We start from the raw sequence: 12,576 nt of genomic DNA on the forward strand, positions 1-12,576 counted from the left end.
AACATTCTGTGCTAGAAACACGTTTCCGACACAGTTACTGGACAGACTCCAAAGAGAGAGGATTGATAGAGTTTGATGTTCATATTGGTTGGAAAATTGTTTTGAAAATCGCTCGCAAAAAGGAAATAAGCACCAGCTGCCAACCTTTTAAGGTAAGTAATATATTTCCTCAAATATTTAGCCTGCTTTTGTTTGTTATTTTTAAAGTAGGCTTACGCTACCTTAAGGAGCTCCCCGTGGAGGTTATTTAGGGCGTTTGCGTAAATAGACGCCATTGCGGTTTCTCACCCATGGAATCGTGCCTTTGGTAAAGATCTAGAATAGGCCTCTTCAGAAGGAGACATGCTAGAACAATGAGACACTTCTAGACTGCTGATTTTATGCTCATATTTATAATTTAGTTAAGCGCTTTTGACAATTCATCCCCTTTCTAATGTTCTCATATAGTCCTAGGCTATATAAAGAAATTAACTAAAAACTGGTGGGATTCTTACTTTATAATAGCCTACGCAGCAAGTACCAATGAATCACCTCCTTGTTTTTTTCCCATTTTGATCCTTTTTTTTATCAGTTTTCATCAATTAGTATGTTAGTGTTTTTACATAGCCTACAACTACAGCCTATAAGACCAGTAGAGGAAGGCTGGAGAAAGTCAAAAACTTGAACCAAACCTTGAAAATAAGCATAAAACTAGTAGGCTAATCTAAGACTCTAGCTCTTTTTGTTCTAGCATGTATTTTCTTTATCACTGTAGCCAAGATGATGCTTAAAATTCTATTCATTGGCTAGCAAGAAATTATGAAAATTAATTTACCGATTAGAAGGCCGTATGGCTAATGAGTTAGTTTTGTTGGTAAAAAAAAAGCTCAAATTTTTTACATTTTAATATGCTACTGGGTGGGGGAGGGGGTTAGGCTCTATCGTTCGTTGTTAATGTAGTTGCTATGGAAACGTCATGCTTTAATTGAGTGAACATGACATGTTCTGAGAAACGTTTGGTAAATATTATTCAAGTGAAAAGGCAAGGTGAATGAGAACTTATCTTCCAAGCCCTTCGGGTATTGGCATCCTGATGTAAAAGTTGAGATTTTGGAAATAGTAGGTGCTATTACCCTGATCTTAAACTAGCGTGTTAAAAAACGACGGGCAGAATTGTTGCATTATATAAAAACACAGAATGCTGTATTCGGACCCAAGAAGGAATTACTAAATATTTCCGTATCATGTCCGGCGTAAAACAGGACTGTATTCGTTCTCCGTTCCTCTTTGTCCTCGTTATCGACTACATACTCTTTGATTGTACAGGATTCAGTATCCAAATTTGAGAAGGTAAGTAGCTAGCCAATCTGGATTTAGCTGACGATATTGCCCTGATGGAAAGTAACAAGACCAAACTCCATGATCTCTTCAATACTATCCGTCAAAATACTGGCCGACTTGGCCTCAAGATCAACACAGAGAAGACAAAGAGCATGGCAACAACTAATTCCCCCCTGGACTAAAAGTATGTTAATTCAACTGTTGAGCAGGTCGTTGAGTCCAAGTACCTTGGCAGCACAGTGGAAAATTCAGGGTCAAGCGAGCGGGAAGTGCAGTTGAGGATAGGGCAAGCCAATGGAGCTTTTAACCGACTAAAACCAGTATGGCGATTTAATCAGTATTCTACGAAATTAAAAATGAAGCTATTTTATTACAATGTCCTTTCTGCACTCCTCTACAGCAGTGAGTGCTGGAATTTAAGTCAACAACAAGAGAGACGGATTCTTGCCTTCGGAGGATTCTGAATATCGACTCGAGACATCACGTCACAAACCAGAAAGTCCGATCTATCTCAGGCCAGCCTATGGTTACAGACATCATTCGGCAACGAAGGTCACGATACCTTGGGCATGTGATGCGTATGAAGGATAACACGATCCCAAGATGGATCTTCAAATGGCAACCTTAGGAGAACCACGGGAGAGGTCGACCAAAGAACACCTTATGTCGCAGATATAGACAGGACTTGTCCAGCATTCACACGACGATACAACCCCAATGGTGAGATGTTTGGGCGGCGGCGCACATGCGGGACGACTGGCGACTCTTCGTGGATGCCCTGGGTGCCTCTGGTGGCACAGGAAGATATAAGGTTCAAGGTAAATCTGCAGTTTTTCACATAATTTAGCTCGGATGAGAGTGAATACATCACTTAATGTCTCTTTTTTATGCTCTTTCATAATTCAGTAATTCGCCATAATTCGCCTCTTTGGGAAATTATATTTTGAGCCCTTAAAGGGGATAAAAGGGCTCTAAACAGCCCATAATAACCAACAGTTTTGAAATGTGTTTCTAAAAAAATGGCTAGTGAGAAATAGTTGCCATTTCTAGCTGATTATGGAATGGTGATTATTAATCTCATTAATATTAATAGTTAAATATTATTATGAAAACAAATTTGAAATTTTTTTTACAAAGAGCCTGAAACACCTCAAAGATGACGTCAGTTTTGCTTTGATGTCATTTTTGAGGGGTTTCAGGCTCTTTCAAAAAATAAGGTAAGGTTAAGTTAGGTAATGTAGTTTCTCCCAGAAGCGATTATTGAATTATGAAAAAGCCTTAAAAAAGGCATATATTAATGTATTCACCTTCATCTAGCTAAATTATGTGAAAAACTGCGTACTTACCCAAACAAAGTTCTGAAACTGTCTTGTCTGACTGACTTCACACTAAATGAGTTTTAAAATTGGAAAATCTAACGGATGTTTTATTTAAAGAGAAATAACATATAGCATTTTCTTAAAAAAAAATAAATTAATATAGCCTAGACTATATGATCTTACTAATGTATACTTCTACTACTAACAACCAGTGTTGCCACCAGGAATTTTCAAAACCCGTAAAAAAATGCTAAAAAAAACCTGTGAAATTCGTCAAAAATCTGTGACCACTTTTTGTCAAACCTTCATACTACAGTTTACTTTTAGTCTAGTTTTCATTGAATGTTTCTTGAGTCTCAGTTTTTGACAAATCCGTCTACCAACTACCGGTCTCATTGGTCGGGTTTCTGGAATCTTGTACCAGAATCTGTAAATGGAAACTGAACTTTTGGTGTTCCGAAGTAGTAATGCTAGGATTTCGCCAGTTAAAAGAATAGGTGCGACAATGTCTGAATGGCTGTACCGATGGACTACCTAGTTTGCTTGATTTTATGAAAAAAGTGATGAGTGACACCAAAGTAACAAACCTCTGCTCATCTACCACAATAAGAAAAAATACACACTATCGTCGTTCGGACCTTATGTTTCACATTTACTCCGTAGTAAAATAACAAGGGGCGAACTGTCGTAGACACTATTTAGTTACTATCAGTTACTAAAGTAAAAAGGTCTGAAGACGTTTTTAAACTGGGCCTATGATCGAGGAACTAGGAGTTTGTTCAAACCCTGAACAACGATAGTTTCCTTGACTGCCGTTAAATCGACCATAGTTCTGACTGTAGTTCTGCCATGATCTGAGTGTCGAAAGTTTGCTACATTATTACTATGAAAAAATGTTTAATGTGATTCTTGCTGTCGCTCGGGAGGTGATTGACAATCTTAGCATATATTTTCACTCCTTTTTCGAGTGACCCTCAAATAACGTGTTCCTTCACTCATTGCAATTTTGATTTGGCTTCTAGCCTCCGAATTCGTTGTGTATCATTTTCGTTTGTGATACGACGTGATTCACGCTGTCGCTTGTTTTCTAACCACACATTTCATTATGCCTCATTTTGTTTTTGATTTCATTTGCGATTCATTATGATGATCGTTGTCGCATATCTTCTAGCCACAGGTTTCGTTGTGCTTCATTTTGTTCATCATTACTTAAGATATTTCTCGGTACTGGTGCATTATACGGCAATTCTATATACTGCTAAAGAAGTCAAGTTTGGTTAATGCTAATGAAATAAAATAAAATAGGATGATTATATAACAGTTTATAAACAAATTTGGGCTATATATTTGTACATAAAGCATACCATATATTAAATACGTAACCTAACCTAACCAGAGACAGATACCCGGCTATAATGGCTTATGAACAAAATTATAAGGATTACATAAATGGCAAATCCCAAATTGTAATTTTAACATTCGTATTAGATCACCCGTTTCACTCAATTCCACTATAACAACTGTTTTAGTACCGGGTATCTGTCCCGGTATCTGTCGCATCTACCGGTTGACATTCCATATACAGTATATAAAAGTGTCCGTTTAATGCACTAGTACCTATTTTTCCAATGTCTTTCGTTTTTTCGGGTTCGTTCGTCATCCTATATAATTTCGCATGCGTCATAAATACCAAAAACGATACGATCATCCTTGGAAGTCGTGAGCCTTAATTCTACTCTATCCCCTTGTTAATTTTACGAGTTTTTTTTTGGGGGGGGGGGCATTCCTTAGGTCTTGAAGTAGAACGTCTAATTTTCTGAGTTTACTTTTTACTTTTTTTGTATCATTTGGGAATATTTTAAACTGACCATTATATAAATTTATGTTGTTTTTTGTTTGTTTTTGTTGTTCTTTTTTCGACTTATCTGACGATAAATCACGGATTTGGCCATTTTGGGCTTGTGAGAGCCGTTTTTCAGCAATAAATCTTATCTTATCTGTCCCCTGGTCTATGCATCGGCCAATTTGTTCAAATCTCTAAGAAATGATCAAGAATACCACCACGTCAAGTCTCAAAATCCCTAAAAATAAATCCGTCGAGGGGAGTTCTACTAAATTCAACTTTTAGCTGATAATTAGGTCATACTAGGTGCATTTATAACAAAAACTTGTGACTACTATTTTGAAGCAAAAACCTGTGCCATTTCTCAGGAAACCTGTGACGGTGGTAACACTCCTAACAACTCACTGCAGTACTAAGCCGCCTGAGGCTAACACAGCTACGTACGCTTCTCCTCCCGGATCTTTTCAAAGGTTCATTCACTATCCCCTCCTATGAAGTTCGAATTTCCTTCAAGCACTTCCTTATGGCTATCTCCTTCAAAATAGCCTTGAAGTTACCTAGTAACAGGGATTACATTAACTTCACAGACACTATCGACGCTAAATATCTGCAAGTACAAGAAAAAAAAAAAAAAATTGACGAGGAATTATTTTCTCATAAGTCCCTAGAGATATCATTATTTTATGTTATTAAATGCTGAGTCAACAAAATACCTATATTTTACGGAAATTGATATTCTTATCTGTACTGACCATGTGTATAGCAATCAATGAGATCATCTGCCCCATGCTTTTGAACCTCAGTTATAAAAAAAAAGATTAATGAATATATCCAAGGAAGAATCCAGGATTTTTTTCGGGAGGGAGGTGATTATAAAAAATTATAAAGCGAAACAAAAATTTGTTTATATATGTATTTTTGTTACTGTTTTACGAGTCGTACAGAAATTTCGGGGGGGGGGGGTTGTCAAATCAAGTAACCTCCCCTGGATACGGCCATGAATATATCTATAAATACTTCGTCACCTTTGTCTTGTAAACAGACAAAAAGTTAATGGAATTAGAATATCATTTTATGAAAAATCTGATCTCAGAATTAGCGGAAGAAATTCAAACATCGATGAGCCCAAAAATAAAGGCTCGACTGAAGGAAATTGGTAGATTCTCTGAAATTATTTATATTATACTGGATCAAAAATAACGCATCTATTCGATGCCTCTCCCTTGCCGTTGCTGGAAATACCAAAATGGTCTGCCCCCTCCCCCCACCAAAAAATTGAATCGGGCTTAACCTCCTGCTTAAACAGTATGCACGTTTGCAAATAAGAACACATCACAGAGATGTTGATTTTCAATACCTGTTTAGAAAATGGATTGGCGGGGGAGGGGCTAGAGAAAGATAATTTCCCCTTGAAGTTGATCCAAAAAACTGAAAAAATTGATTGGCGGAAAAATTGGAAACGGTTCACGAAAATGCAATTTTTTCTAATTTCAACCCCCCTCCCTTTAGAAAAATATACTGATTACGCACACTCCCCCCCAACGGTTAGATATATGTGCATCTATGTTTTCGGGGGTTGGGTAAAAGTTTTCAAGATCAACCCAAGATCCCCTTTACAATTGTTTTTATAAGCAAAAACTTTGGCCACGATCAAGTATTTTTCTAGATTTGGACGGCCCCCTCCTTTCGCTCCCTACTGTATCTCCAGTGACCGTGATCTTGACATTCTTCACTACAAATAAAGAGTATACGGGGGCTCAGGCCTGAAGGCTATAAAATCAGTAGAAGCTTTTAGGTTGTTTAAATCGGGTTTTACCCAGTGCTGTCGCCAGCAGCAAGTTTGCACTCTTTACGATCCTTTCCTAGAATAGGTGACAGTACACATAAAAAGATTGTTCCGATTCGCATAAACAAAGATGGACATCAGAGTTGCCACCCCTAGTGATTTGCCACTATTTCCAGTGATTTTTAATATTGCCCTTAAAAAAATCACTAAATCGGATGAACGTGATCTTGACATTCTTCACTAGAAATAAAGTATAAGGGGGCTCAGGCCTGGGGGCTATAAAATCAATGCACGATTTTAGGTTGTTTAAATCGGGTTTTACCCAGTGCTGTCGCCAGCAGCACGTTTGCACTATTTACGGTCCTTTCCTAGAATAGGTGACAGTACACATAAAAAGATTGTTCAGATTTGCATAACCAAAGATGGACATCAGAGATCAGGGTTGCCACCCTTAGTGATTTCTCACTATTTTCAGTGATTTTCCATATTGCCCTTTAAAAAAAATCAAAATCGGCACATAAATCACTAGATTATTGAAGAAAATCACTAAATCAACCAAAAAATCACTAAAATCTAGTGATTTTTTACCGAGTGGCAACTGCGTCATACTAAATAAGTTAAACGACGGAAAATAGTAAAACACACAAACTCTTTTTTTATCTTTCGGCGTTACTTAATTAAGCCGCTATTCATATGTACATATGAATGAAGGACTATGTACGCTACAGCTTCGAATGAAGGACTCAATCAGAATAAAAAAGAATATAGTTTTAATGAGGTAGTTACTTCAACTTTTGATTCTACTTTTTCTAAAATGTCTAGCATTATGCCGTAAGGCATGAAAGTTTTCTTTTCTATTTTTGTGCCATTAATTATTCTATATATAAATATACTGTCTATTTATATTCTAGATATAGACAAAGTTCTATGGGGCTGAACTAAAATTCGGGTGCTACTTTTCTACTGTCTTCTACTGTCTCTAAGGATTCGGACCGTTAATGTCGCAACGAGTGTTTAAAAAAAAAAAAAAAAAAACATGCTGAAGAGCTTCTAAATGCCGTACTGCTTTAGGCCGTACGGTCTTACCAAGCTCAACCTGACGTTTTATCAAGCACGACAAAATCAAGTTCTAGGTCATACGAGGAATACCTTTGGATAAAAAAAAAAAAAAATTTCTACTTGAAAATGGCGTAAATTACAATGATATCCATATTAAAAGCATAAAATTAACGGTGGTCGGCGTTTACCCCCCCCCCCCCGGAAAATAACCCCCGTGGAAAATAAGGCTTTCGAAATTTGAGAATTTTATTTTTTTAATTCCCATAGGGGGAAGGAATTTTGGTACTTGTGTATTATGTGCCACTCACTCAAGTTTACGCTGTGTAAAATTCGAGAACACACAGATTTTTTCGATAGTTTCTTTGTTACTTTAGAAGCGAATTCGGGCTATACATTTGTAGATTAAGGGGGGGGGGGGGAAATATAGTGAGTCGGCAGGCAAAATATATATGTTACAATTATTATGGGATATTAGATATATAGATAAGTGTACTTTAAAGCCAAATATATGCCCGTGAACATATTAAAATAACAAACGAAAGGCACAAACAAAATAAACTTTGATCAGTAATCATTATAAAACACTTAAATGAAACATTACATTAACATAATAATATTACTTAATACTTGGAAAATCGTGCGTTGAAAAAAAAACACTTAACACTTGGAAAAACACTTAAATGAAACATTACATTTGTTTTATGCTGGTATTTTTTTTTTTTTTTTTTTTTAGTTAACGAAATTTCCAGATGCCTCGCTATTCTTCTGTATTCTTTTAGTGGCCATATACCTAGAAAGAATTGTTTTCTGACTTCAAACTGTCAAAATACTTTACCCCCCTCCCTCCTTAGGCGCAAATATATAGCCCAAATTATATATTTCCCATATATTTTGTCACTTGTCTTTGTCTTGTCTCGCGCTAAGCAAAAAAAAAAAAAAATAACGAAGAAACCAGTTAGTTCTCGAGTTTTACACAGCGTAAACTTGAGTGAGTGGCGCATAATACACAAGCACCCAAGTTCCTTCCTCATATGGAAAAAAAACTCAAATAAAATTCTCAAATTTGGAAATACTTATTTTCCACGGAGGAGGGGGGGGGGGGGTAATCGCCGCGGGGTAAACGACTAGAACCAAAATTAACAGCCTTACTAAATATCTGGGCTTCTAAATATCTGTGTTTTCTTACAGTTGTTAGTTCGTAGCCCTGTGTTTGGTTGTGATGTTTTGCTAGACTTGAAAAGTAAAATTTAAGTCAACCTCGCTAAAGATAGTGCATATATACATTAGGGTACCCACTAAACTTTTATTTTATTCTTATTGGGAGTGGGTGTGTACACAAAAGTTGTCCGGGTGAGGGGTGGGATCAAACAAAGTTTTCTACACCAAAAAAGTATAGTAATTCTTATATTATTGTATTGTACCTTTTCCTCATAATTGTTTTCCTTCAAAGAACGGAGTAAATCCTGTCTCCCTGAAACACAGTATATCTTTATACAGATAATTGCTTTGGGAAATGCGCTGATTTGACGAATCCAATTCTTGACCAACTAGAAAAAGCGCTGAAATAACACAAATGCGACATTACCCTGCTTTCGACATATCAAAATGTATTATGCTCAAAAAAGTAATTATCAGTTTTTTTGGCTTCATTCAACCGCGGTATTTTTAAGTCCCATTAATACATCAAGGCAACTGAAACGACGAGATTTTAACATTCAACCGCGGTATTTTTAAGTCCCATTAATACATCAAGACAACTGAAACATCTAACAACGAGATTATACTGGTAGACCTATAAATTCTTCCACCAGATGGTAACAATTGAATTAGCCATGAGCTCGGTCAATTTTAAGTTCCTGAATACAATCGACTCTTACCTGGTATTATTCATTTTAACCGGTTCAATCTCGATTTGGAAGTTTTAACCTGCCTAAAATTATCAAGACTCCATTTTCAGGGGCTATAACATTTCTTATGGTGAACTTGTGTGATATATGCATGTCTAGTTGTGTCTATCAGTGGCGAGTCCACAATTTGAAAAAGAGAAGGTGGTTTGCTTAAAGAAATGCATCTCATGTGATATAGACACTAAGGGGGGAGGTACATGGTGTTCCATTAAAAATTGTTCAGGTTACCCAGAAACGTTGAGGCGCACATTGATACCACAAATGTTGGTTATTTTAGCCCATAAGCTCACCGATTTTGATACCAGAGAAACATGAATTTGGGCGGAAAAACGTCTGGTCCTGCTTCAAGTATAAGTGTAAGTAAAGACCCATGCACAGTGAGATTTCCCCAATACCGGGAATCTGCTAACGTTTATATGAGCCAAATCAGATTTCTCATATAAATTTCCAGCCAATCAGGAAATTCTATGAAAAATCTGATTGGCTGTAATTAGTGCTAGCTAAATCTAGTGTCGTAAAAACTCATTGTGAATGGGCCTTAAGCAGAAGTTTTCTTATATATTTGACTGTGTGGATCTATGCCAAAGTGTCTCACGGCTCTTAAGTGATGATCCCCCCTCCTGCGTGCGCTGTAGGTGCCAGTTTTTGTTGTAACCAGGGTTGCCACCCCTAGTGATTTTTTTTATCGCCTAAGAAGAAAAATCAATAAATACACAAATCACTAGATTATTGAAGAAAATAATTAAAAATCACTAAAATCTAGAAATTTTTTTCTTCGGGCGGCAAACCTGGCTGTGACTTTAAAGTGTTGTTGGTAGATAAGGTGCATCTTAAGTAGCTGAAACTGAAAGTGCTGAAGTTTGGCATCGAAAAGCTCTATATTGTCTATTTCATGCATTCTGAGTCAAGGAGATCAGCGTTTCTATTCTGGTTTTTATTCTGATTGCTTAGCTTGAGAGATATATTCTGTTTTGCTGCCCTCTTCTCCTGTGCATTTAAGTATAGCAGATATTAAGGGAAAATCAACCTTATTACTGGGTAGAAAAAAACGCTCATTTAATGCCATTAAAAAAATACTAACCATACAAAGATGTGCTAACCAGCATGTCACCGGCTCCATTACACTGTATGAAGCACTGTATATAAATAATATAATATCTATTATAGGCTACAATGGTCTGAAGCTATAATGAGAGGAAGAATTAGGGTGCTTTCCGCGTCGCGATTAGGAATACTTCAGTGCAATTTTCGTGAAAAAATTCGGATCCACGTCCCCAAGTAATTAATTAGGTCACATCTATGGTACTTGTCTAAAATCCGGTAAGCACGCAATAAAAGACAGCATCGAAATGTCAAGCATGCTGTTCATAAACAGGTTTCCGCTGAATAGTGAGGTATAAACAAAGGGTTTCTCACTCCTGAAACTATATCTAAACTTTAGTTTTTTGGGGTTTAGAGGGACTAAAAAGTACCTAATTTGGGTTAGGTTAGGTTACGTATTTAATGTATGCCATGCTTTACCCCTCCCCCTTAATATGCAAATATATAGCCCACATTTTTCTGAACTATTATATTGTTATCCTATTTGTTTTATTCCATTAACATTAACGAAACTTCACTTCTCGCGCGCCTACTGGATTCTAGACAAGTAAATCAATCAATTCAATCAATTTACTCAAACAATAAATTTACGACAAAACACTTCAACATAGAAGCAACATAGAGAGCCAACATAAGGCTATATGGCCTGGAAAAAAACAGGGGAAAAACAGAAATGACACAAATACTAAAAAAAAGAGAAGAAAAGTATTTTCAATATAGTGCATTTCAACCTTTCAATGACTCAACACACATACACACACAAAACAAAACAAAGCAAAGAAGAAAAAATATTTAAAAGACCCAAACAAAAATCGATTTTAATAGATCCACCCCCCCCAGGAAAAGAAGATGCAGGACAATCCAATGAATTAAACCAAATTCCAAATATATATTTGAAACCAAGCCACAAAAATGTTAAACAAACTCAACACCCCTCACAACAAGCATTTCTAACCCAGGCTAGGGTCACCTGTCTCCCCCCAATAATAATAATAATAAAATTTAAAAAATATATATATAAACATGAAAAATCAAGATTTGTGAGACCACATCAAGAGGTGTGGTAATTATGAGATAGATCGTAAGAATTTGTTTGAAGGGGATGGGGAGGACTTTTTAGCCCTTCTTGGCCGCTTTTTCAGCATTTACTGAGTAGGACTGCACCATTTTTTTCATTGAGTCGTATTTGATACTCGCAACTGAATTTATTGACATTAGCGAGCGTCTTTGAGCACGGCAATCAAGGGCCCAAACGAACAGTACCCTTTTGAACCAGTACCCTTTTCCCGTGATTTATTGACTCTAAATGAAAAAGAAGTTTCTCCTTACACAGCTCAGCCCCCCCCCCCCTAAGGGGGTTAGGGTCCTTCTCTGCAACGTCTCGAAAAACCCTGGATTCTGGTACCAGGGTTGAGCTTCTCCAGTAGATTATCAAACCCTATTTTTATGAGAGATAGAAGAGTTTATGAATTTTTGTCGAATCGAATTCAGGTCGCAGAGTTTACTTAAGCGCATTTTTAATGTGTAATTGAGCTTGGCAATGAATGTGGCTTAGTACCTAATACTTCTTTGGAGTTAATGCTTGGGGATTTTTTTTTACCACGTTTTTATCTAGCACGTGCTACAAATATTCGCTGAAATAGTATATTGATCGCCGTCTTTATACTTTGTAAGGAAACTAGATTCAGCCGGATATTCCATGCGCATCCAGTTAAGGTATGCAATGGCGACTTTAGAACCATTCTATTTAAAGACAGTGGCGTAAATCCACGGGAATTTGAAGAGGGGGGAAACTTATGTATCTTAATCGGGGAGCGGTATAGGTACTCTTTTATTTGCCGGGCAACACGCGAGAAGCGAACTTTGGTTAATGCTAATGAAATAAGACAAAGTATGATAAAAATATAATAGTTTAGAAACAAATTTGGGCTATATATTTGCACGTTAGGTGGTAAAGCATAGCACATTAAATACGTAACCTAACCCGAGTACCTTTTTTTGCCCCTTTAACCCAAAAACACTAGTTTAAATCTTTTTGACTGAGTGAGCAATACCTCACTAGACATCACTAGACAGCGGAAACCTGTATTTCAATTGTATCTTTGACATTCTATATGCGGTTCTTCTCGCGTATTGCCTGGCTACTAAAAGAGTACCGGGGTATATTTGCCCCCCCCCCTCGGTTTCGAAAAATAACTTTTTTTGTAATTTCATTACTAATCCATTTTTTGGTATTTTCAT

General features: G+C 36.8%; 1 protein-coding gene across 2 annotated transcripts in view; it reads left to right on the plus strand.

Annotated features, from left to right (window-relative positions):
* Nucleotides 1–12,576, plus strand: part of LOC148944268 (ornithine decarboxylase-like) — a 45,291-nt gene continuing 32,715 nt past the window's right edge. For both annotated transcript variants that reach the window (XM_089100479.1, XM_089100477.1), the window contains exon 1: nucleotides 1–152. The gene's annotated coding sequence lies outside the window, so the exon portion shown is untranslated. The remainder of the gene's footprint in view (nucleotides 153–12,576) is intronic.

The sequence above is a fragment of the Artemia sp. Qi Xiang Cuo genome, chromosome 14 (genome assembly GCF_049724085.1).
Source record: "Artemia sp. Qi Xiang Cuo chromosome 14, ASM4972408v1, whole genome shotgun sequence".
In the NCBI taxonomy this organism is placed as follows: Eukaryota; Metazoa; Arthropoda; class Branchiopoda; order Anostraca; family Artemiidae; genus Artemia; species Artemia sp. Qi Xiang Cuo.